We start from the raw sequence: 19,600 nt of genomic DNA on the forward strand, positions 1-19,600 counted from the left end.
CATGGTCCAGTAGGCATGGCCAGGGCCGTTACGTGTCCATCACTGCGCACTGGGTTAATGTGGTGGATGCAGGGTCCACAGGGGACTCCCAAGCACCACCTAATTATCGACATTGCAACAAGGTGGAACTCCACCCTGCACATGGTTCAGAGGCTGTGCGAACAGAGGCAGGCTGTAATTCATTTGCGGGAAGATACAAGGGCAGGCAGTTTACAGGCAGACATGGAGTTGTCTGGTGTGCAGTGGTCGAAGCTGAAAGACCTCTGTAAAGTCCTTCAGTGTTTTGAGGAATGCACACGGCTGGTAAGCGCAGACGACGCCATCATAAGCATGAGCATCCCACTTATACGTCTGCTCATGCAAACTTTGACGCACATTAAGGAGCAGGCACCTGCAGTCGAGGAAGAGGAGGAGGGAAGCCTTGATGACAGTCAGCCATTGTCTGGTCAGGGAAGTCTCGTGGTCGAGGTGGAGGAAGAAGAGGAAGAGGAGGAGTAGGAGGATGATGGGGATGATTATTTTGGGGAGGAGGATGCTTCTCAGGGGGCAAGAAAAAATGTTGGCGTGGCAAGGTCAGGTACAGGGTTTGTGCGTGACTGGAGGGATGTGGATTTGCCAGAAAGTGGTCCTCCACCCAGCAATCGCAGTGCATCAGTGACACCGGGAACATTGGCCCACATGTCTGATTATGCCTTGCAGATCCTAAAAAGGACCCCCACATTGCCAAAATGATGAACGATGATAACTACTGGTTGGCCAGCATCCTGGATCCACGCTATAAAGGCAAATTCCAAAACATCATGCCACAGGAGAACCTAGAGCTAATAATGGCTAACAAACAAGCAACTGTGGTAAACCGTTTGTTTGAGGCATTCCCAGCACACAGCGGCGGTGATGTTTTTCCAACGAGCCGTGGGGGCAACATGGAAGAGGTGTTCGTGGTGCACACAGCCGAAGTGGTGTTGGACACAGGGGTTTCATGACCATGTTGTGGACTGATCTTTCAAGTACCGCTCACACGACTGGTAATACTGCATCGATCGAAAGTGACAGGAAACAGCAGTTGTCAACTATGGTAACAAACTACTTCTCCTCCCATATCGATGTTCTCCCTCACCGGTCATTCCCCTTTGACTATTGGGCCAGTAACCTTGACACCTGGCCTGAATTGGCACAATATGCCTTACAGGAGCTCGCTTGCCCTGCTGCTAGTGTGTTATCTGAACGAGTCTTCAGTGCTGCTGGATCAATCCTGACAGAAAAAAGGACCCGTCTGTCGACCCAAAATGTTGATCATCTAACCTTCATTAAAATGAAGCATGCAAGGGTTTCAAAGGATTTTGTCCCAACCTCTCCTGCTGACACGCAGGTAGCCAGAAAAATGGCTTGCTTTTGTCCTCCTTTTCCCCGGACTTCTCCAATTACTCCATTTGCAGCTGCTGAATGTCCAACATCAACATATGCCAATTTTTCCACCTCCCTAACTAGGCTGCCTCCCCCCACAGGGCCGGGGTCACCACCTGGTGCACGCACCTGTGCGAGTGCCATTGCCCTGGACAGCTGGGTGGGAACACTCTTTGGCAACGGCACTGGCACAAGGTCCCTCATAGTAGAATCAAGTGTCTATGATGGTGGGGGTGCACACCCGCCGTCAGACACACCGGCGTACTATGAGGGGCCCTGTGCCAGTGCCGTCGCCAGCGAGTGGGCCCCCCCTGCTTGCTCAGGGTCACAGCACTTGCAAAGTTGAAATACTTACCTCTCCCTGCTCCACCGCCGTGACGTCTTCCGCGTTTTCTGACAGTGACATTCTGGTCAGAGAGCGCGATGACATCACGTCTGTACGCCCTCTGCCTAAACAGTCCAAGTGCAGTGAGATGGAAGATGGGGACGACGAGGAGTCCAGACTAGTACATGGATTCCTTAGCGAGGAGACTTATTTAATTGTTTTCAATGTTGGGACAGCTATTTTTGGGGAGCACTATACTTTGGAGAATGATATATGAGGCCCACCATACACTGGAGCATTCCAAAGGTGGACATCAGACACTGGAGCAGCATTTACAGGGCCCATTATGCACTGGAGCATTAGAAATGGGGCCCATTATATATGGAGCATTATTTGGGCCCATAACACAGTGGAGCTTCATCCATGGGGACCAACATATACTGTAGCATTATGTGGAGCTCATCATATACTGTTTCAACATTATATGGAACCAATGATTCTGTATGGAGAAATATTTGGGCCTCATTACACTGTATAGCGCACTATGCGGTGGCCATAATACTGTATGGAGTAATATACTGTCCATTTTTGGATCTATTGGAGAATTTAAAATGGATATCAGTCATGAGATGTAAGAAGTGAAGTATTTTTCATTGTACTATACCGCTATTTCTTTGTCGTATCAGAGGATCATGAATTGTGGCATGTGTTAAAGGAGCCCATTGACACTCTTTGGCCCTGGGCCCACGAAAATCTTGAGCCAGCCCTACCCCCCACAACTTTAGCCAAATAACCCCCAGTTTTCAATGCCTAACTATTATTATAAAGTAAATTAAGGTTGACAAGCTTAAGTAATAAGAATTGATGTTTTTGGCATTAAAATGGGCACTGTAGGTGTGTTTCCTGTCCTTCACTCCCTGCCGACCTTGGTTTCCCATTGACTTACATTGGGTTTCGTGTTTCAGTCGGCCTTCGACTTTTCACGATTATCGGCCGATTTCGTTCGACCCGACTTTTGAGAAAGTCGGGTTTCATGAAACCCGACTCGACCCGAAAAAAGGCAAAGTCGCTCATCTCTAGTTGGCACCCTTGGAGGTGTTGCAGAAAATGAAGTATTTCTCCCAGAAAATTATTGAAATTACACGTTTTCTTTTATGCATGTTTATTTCCTTTGTGTATATTGGAGAAACGCAAAAAAACAGAGAAAAAAGGCAAATTGGACATAATTTCATGCAAAATCCCAAAAATGGGCCAGACAGAATAGCTGTAACCCTAAGCTTAATATTTGGTTGTGCACCCTTTTGAATAAATAACTGCAATCAATCACTTCCTATAACTAGTGATGGACGACTATATTCATTACTATTCGCACGGATAGTATGGTATTCAGGTTACTCGTTACATTTCGAGTATTTGTGCACTCGCCTCGCTATATTCAGATGTCCCTCCCTGCAGCTTTGGCACCTCATTTGCAGCCACTAAACATGCTGGGCTTCTTAACCAATCACAGTAATAATGCAGACATCTTGGTTGTGACATTACTGTGATTGGCTGGCCGCCCAGCATCATAGGGTCTATTTAAGCACTGCCGCTGATATTTTGCACACATTGCATGTCCAAGCATAGGGAGAGATTGCTCAGCTGCTAGGGAGAGTCTTTAGGCCTCTTGATAACCCAAAAGCCCTTTTCAGGGCTACCTGCAGTGTATACTATGTCAGTGTAGAGTAGGGAGAGAGTGATACTCGAGCAGGGACAGTTTAAAGGAGCCAGTCACTATCTCCATAATACCACCAAAAAATAGCTCTTTTCAGAGCTGAAGACACACAACAAAGTCAGAGTGTTGAGAGGGAGAGGGAGGGAGGGAGAGATTGTGTATTAGGTAGGGAGAGGTTAAAATGTTCTTGCAGTGTCCATCTTAAAACAGCTCTTGTTTGAAGCAAATCAATATTTTTCCAGCACACAGAGTGGTAGCATTTTGTGCTGCCATTTTTTTAAAAGCACCGGTCTATTTTCCCCCTGCTGTTTTTGGATTAGTGACCTACACAAAGCAGTAGTTCCAACATTTCCTACTGCCTGCTACCAAGCACGCACCAGGCCATTTTCTCCGCTGTTTTTGTGGTCACAGCCTGCCTTCTGCTGTCCACATTAGTCCACTGAAAAAGGCGGTTAGTGCCCTATGCAAAGCAGTAGTCTAAACAGTTCCTACTGTCTGCTACCAAGCATGTATCAAACCATTTTCCAACTGTTTTTGTGGTCACAGCCTGTTTTCTGCTGTCCACATTAGTCCATTGAAAAAGGCGGTTAGTGCCCTACGCAAAGCAGTAGTCCAAACATTTCCTTCAGCCTGCTACCAAGCACGCACCAGACCATTTTCCCCGCTTTTTTTGTGGTCACAGCCTGCCTTCTGCTGTCCACATTAGTCCATTGAAAAAGGTGGTTAGTACCCTATGGAAAGCAGTAGTCCAAACATTTCCTTCTGCCTGCTACCAAGCACACATCAGGCCATTTTCCCTGTTGTTTTTCTGGTCATAGCCTGCCTTCTGATGTCCACATTAGTCCACTTAAAAAGGCAGTTAGTGCCCTACACAAAGCAGTGGACCATACATTATCAGAGCTGTGGCAAGCTTTAAAACAATAGACTGATCAGCGGCTCTCCCCGCTGCACCTCCAACCTGGTCTGTTCGTCTGCGATAATTGTGTAACCTGTTGGCGGCTTTAAACGTCCGCAAGCTGGTACACGTGCCATGCATGGCTCACGTGCTGGACCCAGTTGTTCAGAAATTTCTGAAAAGATACTCTGCCTTGCTGTACCTACTTGAGAAGGTGCACCTTATTAGTGCCCTTTTCTGCCATTCCTTTACCACTTTTGCTGGTCTTACAGCGCTGCAAAAGCACTTGAATTTGCCAAGTCATCAACTAATCTGCGACCTGCCCATGCGGTGGAACTCAACCTATCATATGTTGGCGAGGATTAATGAGCAGCAGAGGGCAGTAGCTGAATACCAGCTTCAACATACCCATCAGACTGAGAGTCAGCCACCACACATAACAACTGTCGAGTGGGTGTGGATTGCTGATATTTGTGAGGTTCTTGAGAACTTTGAGTACTGCACCAACCTTGTGAGCGGTACTCAGGCTACTATCAGCGTAACCTTCCCGCTGCTATGTCTCTTGAAACAATCATTGCATAATCTCTAAGAGGAAGCTTTGAGTGCCCAGCATGTTGGTATGGAGCCAGATTTCACAATGGGTGATACTACCTAGCCCAGTTAATATTCTGAGGCAACATTGGGTGATGAGGAAGATGAGGTTCAGGAGGGAGAGGACTTGTTTTTCTGTGCTACCAAGGGGACTCCTAATGCTACAGAGTGGACACCCAACCCAAGTTTCATGTCTGTGCAGCCTGGATGGGCTGGTGAGGAGGAGGCGAGTCAGCATGAGGAGAGGATGGGTACTGTTCCTACTGTTGGGGACACAAAACATTTGCCTTTTTGCAGCTTGGCTCATTTGGCACAGTTCATGTGTATGTATCTGTGGCAAGACCCTTGGTGATATACATTTAATCCAACAACGAATACTGGTTGGCCACCTTTCTCGATCCACGGTACAAGGAGAAATTTCCTTCTCTCCTTCTGGAGTCATCAGTTTTACAATGGAATTGTTCAAGAGGGCAGTTGTAAATCAGTTGCTGAAAACAATTCGCCTCAGACAATGCTGGTGGCAGAGGTAGTGGCTGTTTTCAACACCAAGGGATAATGGGGAGAGACACATACACCAGGTCCAACAGAGGTGGGGGGGAAATGTGCACAAATTGGCAAATTTTCAATAAACCAGCACAACGGCGAGGGCTATTTGTGCCTGTAACAATGCCAAGGAGGGAGAAGTTGCAGAACATGGTCAAGGGGTACTTAAGTGACCATACATGCGTCCTTTTTGACGCTTCATTTCCCTTTAATTATAGAGTGTCCAAGCTGAACATTTGGCCTGAACTCTCCTTATACGCCTTGGAGGTGCAGGCCTGCCCGGCTGCTAGTGTGATGTCAGAGCGTATTTTCAGTTCTGCTGGGTCAATCATCACTGATAGGCGCACACACCGAAAATGCAGGCAGACTTACTCTGATTAAATTCAACAAGGACTGGATGTCTCCACAGTTTGCAATCCCTCCAGATGACAGCAAGCCAACCTAAATTCACCAAATTGCTGATTCATGCTACTGCTGTTAACGTCAACCTCTTCCCGTAAAAACCCGCTTCCTTCCTTCGTCAACCATGACTCAGCCAGTAAAATGATCTATTTTACCAAAAAGCTCTATCTTGGTCTCATCTGTCCACAAGACGCTTTTCAAGAAGGATTTTGGCTTACTCACGTACATTTTGGCAAACTACAGTCTAGCTTCTTTATGTCTCTGTGTCAGCAATTGGGTCCTCTGCCATAGCGTTTCATTTCATTCAAATGAAAATTCAGCGCTGAAATCTCATCTTCCGAGATCTTGATGCTGCCTCCCGGTGGCCATTTTCCCGGAGTCCACCACACAGGAAACCACGGAACTGCGCGGGGCTCTGGCCTTTCACGAAATGTCAGCAGACCCCCCCCGCAGCATCGGACACCCCGAGCAGTAGTGGCAGACACCTCAGACAGCAGCAGCAGCGGACATACAGCACTGATCCTGTAAATGTAACCAGTAAACCATGTGAAAAAATGGAGGATTTCACCCGTAATATTGAAAATAAGTAACATGCAATTTAAGCAGTATAAAGTGCAGTACATAAAAAGATGGTGATAGTCACCCACAAGTTGTCACATAAATTCATAGAGGTATAATCAGTATCCATTATGTGCAACATTGCAATCAATAAAGTTGCACAGTAAGGTATAAATAGGGGCGTATCTCCATAGGAATGAGAAAGAGGTAAGTTTTACCGCGTGTGCTGGCACTGCTACCTCACACTCCAATGCGCGTTTCACATGTTGCTTCGTCAGGGAGTGATGGGGTAGGAGGGTCAGATGGTTTATGTAGGCATCAATCAGACATTTGGCCAATCGCAGTAGACTTGCACCTGATAATAGGCATCTGTGTATCACACGCTGCATCATTAGGTCTGAATAATGATGGTCTGGCCAAGTATGGAAAACAATTATTGGTTCCCAAATTACATTTTCCACAGTACATTTTAGGTAAAGTCCCTAAGTTGGGCAGTCCCAAAGTTGTCCTGGGAACCCTCCACGTGAGAGATATTGGCTTCAGAGGATGTGTCCTCATCCTCCTTTCTAGCCAGTACAGTGACAGAAAATTCCCCAATTGCATCATTCAACTTTGTTACCATAGCCGACGCCTGTTGGCATACTGGACTACAAGGTGCTACATCTTTAGAGTATAAGCCGCAGAACAAAGGAGAATCTCGTCTGATAACAAAAGCATGCAACAAGTCCTTGACCACTCACACTTTGTGGGACACAGAATCACAGTCTGTGCTTATGACAACATGGGTCATGGGATAGTTCTTGGCGTTCCCATGGATACACCTTACCCCTCTCCCATGGACTAGCATATGTGAAAGTATGGCCAGTTCACAGTCACCTTGCATTCCTGAGAATCCTCACCAAGATAATGAACAGCACTTCAGGCCGGGTAGGCGAAGTTGGGGTAGCACCAGCCTACAGAACAGTCAATTGGCTCTGATACCAGTGAAGAATAGGCTTATATATGCCCCTGGGCATGACATTTAGATCTATCCCCTCCTGCAACTTTGTGTGACCCTCAGAGTGTGGACTATGACCCCTTCTTTTGGGTATCCCAGAAAGGTGACCTCAGGCTCCCTTCATTGCTCAGGGAGTTCTCCACAGCCAAGTATCTTTCCATAAAGTACACAAGGTCATCTGCATACTGAAGATCTCCTTAAGCAACAGAGCATTGTTGGTGGATAATTCAGTCCACCACCATTCTTTCCATCAGCTGTGCCGCAGAGCAAGTCTCAGGCTTTAGCCATTTTTTGCACTACGTGTAATAGGTCGAACATCTGGGACCAGGGAGGCATGTACTTATGGTAACCATTGTGCCAGGACTGCCAGGATTATGCCAAAATGTGCCATAATCTCTGCTTTTAGCTTCCTGTTCTCCTTGGCATCATGCAGTGCAAAGTCATAGTATGCTTTCTGTGTTTCTCCAGTAAGGTATGGAGCCAGAATCTCTACCCCTTGCTCTGGTAAAAATTTTGTGCCTGCTACTCTTTCAAAAACAGTCAAAAAAGCCTTGATGTCCTACTGCAGAAACATTTTCTGCAAGGCCTCCCATACTGTTCGCCTCACACTGTTACCTTCACTTTGGCTGTCCAGAGGTGGCATCTCCCTGATCCGGACAGTTTATGCCAAGAATGTCATCTGATTCTGATGCAACTGCTGGACCAGAAGTTGGTTGGTTGGCTGCTGCTGCCACTTTTGCAGCAGATTTGCCTGGATCAATTGCTTAACAAGCTACTCCATGTTTTCAGACTGCATTTGCAATGCTGTAGCTCCCTTTACCCAGGGCATTCAATCTTTACTCTGTAATCACCTGTGCTCTTTGGGACTGTGCTCCACATTCAATCATCAATTGCCCTATATTCATGCTCAGCAGTAGGCAGCACCTACTAGATCTTTAACCGATTGTTGAATTTTTTCCTTAATCTTGAAGAAGTGTACCCTTAAGATGGTTTCTCTAGGTAGATCTTTATCGATATTCCATGGTTTGGGAAGTCTGTGGATCCTATCTATGATGAGATCTTAGTCTGTAAGTGTCGGTAGTAATTTTTTAAAAATTGTCTTGACAAAGTCTTCTAGTTTATCCGGTGAGATAGATTCTTGTATTCCTCTTATTTTCAAGTTGTTCCGTCTGTTCCTGTCTTCTATATCCGCAACTTTAATTTTAAGTCTGTGAAATTCAGATTTGAGGTCATGGGTGTCTTTTGATAAATCATCAGTGTGTTCTTCCACTACAGTTAGCCGTTTTTCGTGGTTGTCTAACCTGCTGCTAAATTTATCCAAGGTGGACTGTAAAATTTTATTTTGGTTTTCAAATGATTGAGACATACTGGACGTGATTTTCTGGGCGAGAGTATCCATGTAAGAGTGTATGGATATAACATCCAGATTTTGGGAAGGAGAAGGATTGGTGCTATCCATCTTAAATTTTGACCTTTCCGGCGAAAAGTTTGGTGAATAATCTCCAGACTCAGGACATGAAGCGTCGGCTGGCGATGTGAATTTTTCAGAAGTTTCACCAGGATTTTTCCTTTTTGATGAGAGAGATATATCCATAACCTCTTTATGAGGAGATATGACCTTAAATGGGTTAACGATATCCACTTGATCTTTAAAGTGAGGATTGTAAGAATCCTGAAATTTTTGTGCTTTTTGAGGAGTCGTATTCTCTAGACACCTTCGTTGATTTGGACACTGGAGTAGCCTTGTGACTCATCTTGTGCCCTTTTTTGAATCCTGCCTTGCAGGGATTATATTAGAGAGAATTGATATTATTGGTGATGTTTATACTGAATAAACGTTAAAAATATAGAAAATTCTTGTGTCTTCCTATGCCTTTTTATAAAAGGGACCGTGAGGAATGAGATACACCACAGAATCAGATGGCACTTTTAATATTGGGTGATGCATGCAGTAAAATCCTTTATTAACTGCGCGCCGATATAGACGCGCTCCCTGTGACTTTAAATGCAGCCGTGACAGTCTTCACACAGGGCTCAGTGACGTCAGTCCCCGCTCATAAAATATGCAACAGGGGAGCCGGCAGCTGATACACAGCACTGCTGAAGAAAGGCAGATCACCCCAGTGGAGCCGCACAGGAGCAGTGGGGAGCGGAGGTAACATAGAAATGGGCACAAATCACGGACTATTTTATGTCCTTCCGCCTCACAGATCTGTTATGACAGGAAAATGGCGTACTTGAGATAGGACGTTGAGATGAAATAGATCCCTCCGCAGCTGTTATAGCTCCTGCAGCCTCGCACAAAGCAGGGGAATATAGCTAAATTAGGACACCCTGGGACTTCCAAAGGGTCTAAAACAGACAAGAGGAGATTAAAAAAAAAAAAGTCAATGTCTTTTAATTGTGTAACGAGAGAAATCCTGTCAGATTAGGCACAGGGTGGGGACTATTTTATATCGTTCCGCCAATCAGCTGGTATATGACAGGATTTTTGTAAAAAAAAATCTCCAAAAGGCAATAAAAATCTTTAAAATGTGGAAGACAAGCGTGGAGATACTTTTTCTGAGGACAAGGACAGCCGGTGGGTAATGGAGGGAGCAGGGATAGAATTTTTTCACTCACGGTTCAAAATGGTGTCACCTTGCAGAAAAATGGCGGGAAAAGGCCTTAGGTTTCAAAAATGTCTTTTTTAATGTCCAAAGCTCAGACAAGGGGTATCAGAATGTACCTCTGAGTAACGAGAAAACAATCCTTCCGTGGGTTATCAAAGAGAGCGATTTTCTTTTGCTTTATTTGTCGCTTTAGGAGATGCCTCCTCAGAGATCCTGAGCCGTTCGTGTTACACCATCGTCAGCTCAGGCCACGCCCCCGATTTGTGAGTTTTTGGACAATAAAGACATTTACTGGGTCACTGCCTCATTACCGCATAATGTGAACACAGCCACACTACAATATGTATTCTGCATACAAATATTTTGTATACTGTGTGTGTGTATATATATATATATATATATATATATATATAAATGTATACATACACACAATATATGTATATACACGTATCAAAAAAATAAAGGGAACACTAAGATACCACATTGTAGATATTACTGAATGAAATATCGCAGCTGCAAATCTTTATTCATTACATAGTGGCATGCGTTGAGAACAAGAAAACATAAAAAAGATCAATGTAAATCAAAAGTAATATCCCATGGAGGTCTGGATTTGGAAGGATACTCAAAATCAAAGTGGAAAATCAAATTACAGGCTTATCCAACTTCGGTGGAAATGCCTCAAGACAAGGAAATGATGCTCAGTGCATGGCCTCCACATGCCTGTTTGACCTCCCTACGACACCTAGACATACTCCTGATGAGTCAGTGGATGTTGTCTTGAGGGATCTCTTGCCAGACCTGGACTAAAGCATCCGCCAACTCCTGGACAGTCTGCGGTGCAACGTGACGTTGGTGGATGGAGCGAGACATGATGTCCCAGATGTGTTCAATTGGATTCAGGTCTGGGAAACAGGCAGGCTAGTCCTTAATTCTATGCCTTCTTCTTGCAGGAACTGCTGACACATTCCATCCACATGAGGTCTGGCATTGTCCTGCATTAGGAGGAACCCAGGGCCAACCGCACCAGCTTATGGTCTCACAAGGGGTCTAAGGATCTCATCTCAGTACCTAATGGCAGTCAGGCTACCTCTGGCGAGCACAAGGAGGGCTGTGCGGCCCTCCAAAGAAATGCCACCCCACAACATTACTGACCCACTGCCAAATCAGTCATGCTGAACGATGCTGCAGGCAGCATATCGCTCTCCACAGCGTCTCCAGACTCTGTCACATCTGTCACATGTGCTCAGTGTGAACCTGCTTTCATCTGTGAAGAGCACAGGGTGCCAGTGGCGAATTTACCAATTCTAGTGTTCTGTGGCAAATATCAAGCGTCCTGCACAGTGTTGGGCAGTGAGCACAACCCCCATCTCTGGACTTCGGGCACTCAGACCATCCTCATGGAGTCGGTTTCTAACCGTTTGTGCAGATACATGCACATTTGTGGCCTGCTGGAGGTCATTTTGCAGGGCTCTGGCAGTGCTCCTCTTGTTCCTCCTTGCACAAAGGCTGTGGTAGCGGTCCTGCTGCTCGGTTGTTGCCCTCCTACAGCCCCCTCCAAGTCTCCTGGTGTACTGGCCTGTCTCCTGGTAGCGCCTCCAGCCTCTGGACACTACGCTGACAGACACTGCAAACCTTCTTGCCACAGCTCGCATTGATGTGCCATCCTGGATGAGCTGCACTACCTGAGCCACTTGTGTGGGTTGTAGAGTCCGTCTCATGCTACCATGAGTGTGAAAGCACAATCAACAATCAAAAGTGACCAAAACATCAGCCAGAAAGCATTGGTACTGTCTTGAAAATTGCCAATAATTTCCATCTGAAGTCTATTCCATTTGCACAACAGCATGTGAAATTGATTGTCAATCAGTGTTGCTTCCTACGTGGACAGTTTGATTTCACAGAAGTTTGATTCACTTGGAGTTATATTCTGTTGTTTAAGTGTTCCCTTTATTTTTTTGAGCAGTGTATATGGTGGTGCTTGAAACACTGTGAACCCTTCAGAATTTTCCATATTTCTGCATAATTTGTACCTAACACTACATTAGATTTTTAAACACGTCCCAAAAGTAGATAAATAAAATCAAATACAACAAATGAGTCAAAAATATTAGATTTTGCTTTTTTTTTAAATGAGGAAAATGATCTAATCCACGCATCTGTGAGTGGCAAAAGAATGTGAGTGGATTACTTGTTGTTATCAAAGACTGATCTTCACAACATGTTTGTAGAAGTGTATGATGGCATGAATTAAAGGAAATTTTTTGAGGATCTTAGAAGAAGAGTTGTTGATATTTATGATATTATGAAACAATACAAAACCATCTCTAAAGAGTTTGGTCTGCATCTTTACACAGTCAGACATAGTGTACAAATTAAGGATATTAAAGGCCATTATTACTCTCCCCAGGAGTTGTCAATCAGCAAAGATCACTCATAGAGCATGTAAATTACAAAGCAACCCATGAAACCTCTAAGCCTACTAAAGGCCCCTCTTATACTAGCTTGTGTTCATATTCATGTGTCCACTATCAAGAGAATCCTGAAAAACAAAGGTGTGCATGGCATGATTGCCATGATAATGCATATGTTCTCTAAAAATAACCATCCTGACCAACTGATAGTCATGTAAGACTATGTCAGGGACAGGTACACTATTAGGTATTAACATTTTTTTTAAAATGCATAAAATATCATGATACAGGAAAGATGTATATCTTTGTACCGTGTTAGCCAGTAGATAGAAAAATAGGAACCTTTCCTTGCAACCAGAAAAAATGTAAAACTTGTCCATTTATAATGACCACGGACAAGATAAAGATCCCCAACTCACATCAGGACTACAAGATCCCAGGTACTTTCAGCTGCATTAAATCTAATGTGGTGTACTTAATTATTTGTACTAAATGTCCAACTGGGGGTCTGTATGTGGGGGAGACAGGGCAAAAGCTTAGAACAAGGATGAATGCTCATCGTCACACAATAAGAGAAAAAAGAATGGATCTACCTGTGGCAAAACATTTTTGTATCCCTAATCACAGCAACATGGATATGAAATTACTGGTATTGAAAGGTAACTTCACATCTCAGAGAGAGAGACGTGTTTGGGAGTATAAATTTATGACGACCTTTGACACTCTCAGTGCTGGAATGAATGTGTCGCATGGATTTATGTCTTTTTACATCAGTTAAGGAATTTGCTTTCAAGACCTGGTGGGGGCATCACAACACATTAGGAGACCCCAATCAGAGGACTATAAAACATCCGGACTCCTTATCTATGTACTGGTCCAATATTTATGTTTCTCCCTCTCCCATATTGATAGTTCTGCTTCACGTCACTTGTCTTATCCATTGCATTTTTTCTGTGTTGTATTGTGCATAAATATGTGACTCTTCAGATTTTGTATTAGAAGAGACCTGAGTAGCCTCGAAAGCTTGCAATGTGTTACCATCTTTTCAGTTAGCCATTAAAAGGTATCAGCCACTGAGGACTCTCAATTCTGAATATTTTTAAAATATCATGGGCACTAATGTAGAATGTTTACCTATTTTGATAATGGTTTTACTATCGATGACTCATATTTATTGCTCATATGTGTGTTAATAAACATTACAATAGTAACGAGATTAGGAAAAGTATTGGGGTAAGGGTGGAATTATGACATAGATATAAGGATAATTGGTAATTGAGGAGTACAATGGAGGGCACGGTAGTTCAGGAAGTAGTTAGGTACAGTAAAGTAATGGTTAAGATAGTTAGAAACAGCCCCAGTTATGGAGAGGCATGGGTGATATAAAGTGGGATATTTCCTGATCAGATTACTTAGAAAAGAAGATTAGGCCAGTGGGACAAATAGTATGGAAAAGCACATGACTTTTTGGGGAACAGTATGCGGATGGCTGCTACTAATTCCAGCGATCCCTCACAGAATATCTGGGGCCTACGGCCAGAAATAGGTATGGAAGCGAGTACCTTTTTCACCTCCCTGAAAGGGAGCCGAATGGGAAACTGTGTTAGAGAAGTGGGCCACAAAACATGCAAACTTCGGAGCCAGAAAGAGCATCTCAGGGTGAGGCGTGCCAGGAACTGAAGGGAGAGCTCAGGCTGGAAAAACTGACAGAGTGTAAACGTGCTGTACTGTAGCTGCCATGGAACATCTAATGTTAAGTAAAGTTGGACTGTTAACAATGAATACAGAGTCTGTCGTTGAATGTGTGGTGGCTCCCGGATCCGGGATCGCAGAACCAGCGGTGGGGACCAGGGCATGGGAGAGCAGCAGCCCCTCGCCTACGACTACCGTCTTGTGCTCCTTACAGTTGCAAACACTTTCTGAAGACTGGTGATTCCAGAAATAAACTCTTGACAAGATATACCTGTTTTCAGGAAGCCATTTGAGGAATCTAAGATTTAATACACTTTCTGTTTGGTTTCACATGTGTTTCCAAATATGTTCCTACATGTACAGTGGGGGAAATAAGCATTTGATCCCTTGCTTATTTTGTAAGTCTGCCCTCTGGCAAAGGCATAAACAGTCTATAATTTTAAGGGTAGGTTAATTTTAATATTGAGAGATAGAATATCAAAAATAAAATCCAGAAAAATCACATTGTATAAATTATATAAATTTATTTGCATTTTGCAGTGAGAAATAAATATTTGATCCCCTCCCAACCATTAAGAGTTCTGGCTCCTACAGACCAGTTAGAAGTTACCTGCATTAAAGACAGCTGTCTTATATAGTCACCTTTATAAAAGACTCAAGTCCACAGACTCAATTAATCAGTCAGACTCTAACCTCTACAACATGGGCAAGACCAAATAGCTTTAAGGATATCAGGGACAAGATCACATACCTGCTCAAAACTAGAATGGTCTACAAAACCATAAGTAAAACGCTGAGTGATAAGGAGACAACAACTGTTTATACAATAATAAGAAAATGGAAGAAGTTCAAAATGACTGTTAATTGACATCAATCTAGGGCACCATGCAAAATCTCACCTCGTTGGGTATCCTTGATCATGAGGAAGATGAGAGATCAGCCTAAAACTACACGGGGGGATCCTATTAATGATCTCAAGGCAGCTGGGACCACAGTCACCAAGAAAACCATTGGTAACACATTATGCCGTAAAGGTTTAAAATCCTGCAGTGCCCACAAGAAAATAAGGCACATGTACAGGCCACTCTGAAGTTCGCCAATGAACACATGGATGATTCTGTTAGCGATTGGGAGAAGGTGCTGTGGTCACATGAGGCAAAAATTGAACTCTTTGGCATTAACTCAACTCGCAGTGATTGGAGGAGGAGAAATGCTGCCTATGACCCAAGCATGGAGGTGGAAACTTTATGTTTTGGGGGTGTTTCTCTGCTAAGCGCACACGATTACTTCACTGCATGAATGGGAGAATGGATGGAGCCATGGTACTGTAAAATTCTGAGTGACAACCTCCTTCCCTCCACCAGGACATTAAAAATGGGTTGTGGCTGCCGAGGTCTTCCAGCAAGACAATGTCCCAAAACATACAACTACAAAACATGTCTGACTGCTGTGCTTGCCATCAAGGGTTTTGCCACCAAGTATTAAGTCATGTTTGCCAGAGGGATAAAATACTTATTTCCCACCGCAAAATTCAAATAAATTTATATAATTTATACAAAGTGATTTTCTGGATTTTTTTTATATTATATCTCTCAATTTTAAAATTAACCTACCCTTAAAATTATAGACTGTTCATGTCTTTCTCAGTGGCTAAACTTACAAAATCAGCAATGGATCAAATACTTATTTCCCCCACTGTACATATTTAAATAAAAATAAGGAAAGCCATTGCATGAACAAGTGTGTCCAAACTTTTATCTGGTACTGTATATACAGTATGATTCATGTTTTTATGTTTTATCAAATAGATAATGTTTTTGAATATTTCTACTAGCATCGTATAAAAAAACAGAAATGGAACTAGAAGTCTTTTCTAATTAATTGTCGATTTTTTTACTTTGATATATTATGATTGTGTAACAGCTCACACGGGAAAAAATAAAACAGTAAAAAAAATTGCAACTGACCAAGATGATTCCTGTACAGGATAGAAATTCTGACCCCGCAGTCCCTAGTGGTTCCTATGTTGGCCAGAATAGCCCTACCAACAGACTAAACAATGGCAGCTTGGACCCACGCTGCTTGGAAGGTCGTTGAGCGTTTCACATTCCTCCTAAGGAACCGGATGGCAGAGCAGGGTGCAATTTATCTACAGAAGGGAAGGAGTGCTGAGATAGAAAGAGATGCCAGAGTGAGTTAAAACAAACCATGAAATACAAAATGAAGAGATAAGGTACGAATTGCTAGAGAGTATGCCACTTACTTCCTAAGCAAGAAACAAAAAACAGGTGCAGTGTGGAAAGCATAATCAGCAGAGAGATATCCCTAGCTATTTTTTCACTGACTGGCATAACCAATGGCAGTATGGCTGGATATCCAAATGAGAATATAACCAGAAGGAGATGCCAGCAGGGGGAAAGTATATATATAGCTGCACCCAAAAGGTGATTGCGCAGACAAATAAATACATTAACCTAAAAGGACTAAAGCAAGGATAACAGACAATAAACACAAGGAAAAAAGGTGTATCTGCTTGGGTTCATCAGATAGAGAACCCGAACACAAAGCACAGGCTCAAGGGTTCGAACCCAGAAGCATGACATTATACTTCCTTAATACTCTGTGTTGCAATGCCACAATCTACCTGAAGAAAGTAATGGTGCTGTTTTCTAGCAGAAACAATTTTTTTTTCCAAATCAGAACAATCTTGTAGATACTTGCTGTTTTCAAGAACTATTTGAGCAGTTAGAAGGAATATTCTTTCCAGTTGAAATCTGTACTTTGGGCTGACAGATGTTTCTTGTAACAAGCCAAGCACACAGATGTGATCCTCACATGTCCAGGATGACTGAAAGCAGAGATAGTTCAAACAATTAGAAATAGATACAGAATCTATCTTATGTGCACATGTTGGGTGTTTGCAGCAGAAATTTGTGTACCAAAAACGCTGCACCAAAAATACTGCAATTTACAGTACTAGTAATGTGAATGAGAGTTCTGAAGCCGATTATTTTTACCTTGCAGAATTGAAGCAGTTTCAACTTTGCAGAATGTCAATTCTTTTGCAGCGTTTTTCATCCATTCAGATATATAATGATAGGTGAAAAAAGCATTAAAAATTCATGCAAAAAACATGGTTATTTTAGCCAGCATTTTTCCTGCCAAGAAACGCTTTTTTGATGCTGAAATTTCTGTTGCAAATACTCAATGTGTGTTTGAACCCATAGGACTAGTTGAGTTCAGACCATAATTAATCATAAAGTGGCTGCATATCTGCCACATAATCTCCTTCGTGACCGGGCCAATTTTTTAAATTCTGACCAATATCACTTTATGTGGTCATAACTCTGGAATGCTTCAACAAATCCCAGTGATTTTGATACTGTTTTTTCGCGGCACATTATAATTTATGATAATAGTACATTTAGATTGATATGTTTTGTGTTTATTTATAAAAGTATCAGAAACTTGACAAAAATGTAAAAAAAATTGCAGTTTTCAAACTTTGAATGATTATCCCTTTAATCCAGATAGTCATACCACAGAAAAACATGAATAAACAACATTTCCCATATGTCGGCTTTACATCAGCACAATTTTTTAAACTGTAATTTATTTTGTTAGCCTTTTAGGAGGTTTAAAAATGTAGCAGCAATTTTTCATTTTTTCAAGGAAATTTACAAAATTTATTTTTTTGAGGGACCTATCCAGGTTTGAAGTGACTTTAGGGGTGCTATATATTGGAAAACCCCAAACGTGATACCATTTTAAAAGCAGCACCCCCTGACATATTGAAAACCGCTGTAAGGTAGTTTATTAACCCTTCAGGTGATTTTTAGGAATTAATGCAAAGTGGTATAGCCGGAATGAAAAAGTGTTTGTTTACTACCTAAATGTCGCTAACTTCTAAACTGACCGCTATAGCCGGGAGACTCTAAGGCCGCTATTTGGCCATGAACAGCTATGGCAAACATCAGGACCACACAATCATGATCTCGGTGTGTCAATTAGATTAAAGTGCAAGCCCCCACAATCTTTTAACCATTTATTTGATGTAGTCACTTTTGACAGCAGCAACTAAGGGGTTAAACAGATATGGACGGTGTCAATACCGATAATTTGTGATACGGCAAGTTGTCAGATATAGTGGACAGCCGAAAACTGCTGGATTGTCACCTTTATGGGGATGATATTCTCTTATATCTCAGGTCAGTATATATACGTATTGCGGTCTTGAAGAGGGTAATACCAACCACCACAACATGTCATTTAATAGAGTGGTTTTGCAGGCTGACCCCTTTAGATTGTACTGTAATAGATTGTTCAGTGTCTATAGGCTGCCTTTGTTCTCGGCAGCACATGTACTGGTTATACAAAGTGCTGCCGAAAACGGTAATCTTCTGTGCAAAGCAAAACATCATTTCACTCCACTTGAGTTTTCTTAGTTCGTTCATTGGGTAATCAACATTGTTTTGAAACTGAACTATTATTGTGAAACAAGCATTCCTACAAATGATAACTCGCAATAATCTAGCAGTAATGGACCTTAGCAATTCATAATACTGTGCTTCCATTAGTGTCTAGAATGTAAAACATCTAATGTCTAAATACCAGATGTTATACTAATGCAATGCATTGATACAATAGATACATGCATGTAAAAACAATTACCTAATAGAGGAAAACGTTTCCAAGCACATCTTTGAATCACGTTCTGTACATCATCAGTTTAGAGGTCATTTTTTGATTCAGGCAAAATTCACTTCCACACATATTTAATACAGGAACATCTGTTCGCACATATTGTTCTGATGATTTGGTCTTGGATGGTGAGCTTCCAAAGCTGGCTTTTTATACTAATGTTTTTTTTCTCTTTGTGTTTGTGATTAACTGATGAGAGGTTTGTGTTTGTCTGTGTAATTGGTATTTTTCATTCAACTTGGCAGCATTTACCAGGGAGCCATTTCATTAAAATTTCTTCTATTATAAGGTGGATAGCAGATCTGTTTAATGTGTGTATCGATCTTGCGGTGTCTCTGGCTATGTGACTGGCTGTCAAAAAATATTTATTTGCTTTACTAAGTTGAACGAGTTTAAATAAATGATTCTAATAATCTGCCATTTAATTTAATGCTTAAGATTCCAATAAAATCATCATTCAGCAGATATATCACAATTGGGGTTGAGCAAGAACTAAAATGCTCGGATGCTCGTTACTTGAGTCGAGCAATTCCTATTGCTCGGTTGCTTGTTTTGAGTAATGAATATAATGGGAGCCAATGGGAAATTCGAGAATTTTTCCGGCAGGCCCCGAAGATCTGGGAGCAGTGAAAATGTTGAAATGGATAGGAAAAGTGCTGAACAGAAGGAGAACAGCATTGGGAAGACCTCTGGAAGCATCGCTGACTCCCAGATCGCTGCTGAGAACAATGGTATCACACTTTTACTCCACT

Source organism: Dendrobates tinctorius, unplaced genomic scaffold (genome assembly GCF_039654945.1).
Source record: "Dendrobates tinctorius isolate UK_male_01 unplaced genomic scaffold, ASM3965494v1 ptg000060l, whole genome shotgun sequence".
Classification (NCBI taxonomy): domain Eukaryota; kingdom Metazoa; phylum Chordata; class Amphibia; order Anura; family Dendrobatidae; genus Dendrobates; species Dendrobates tinctorius.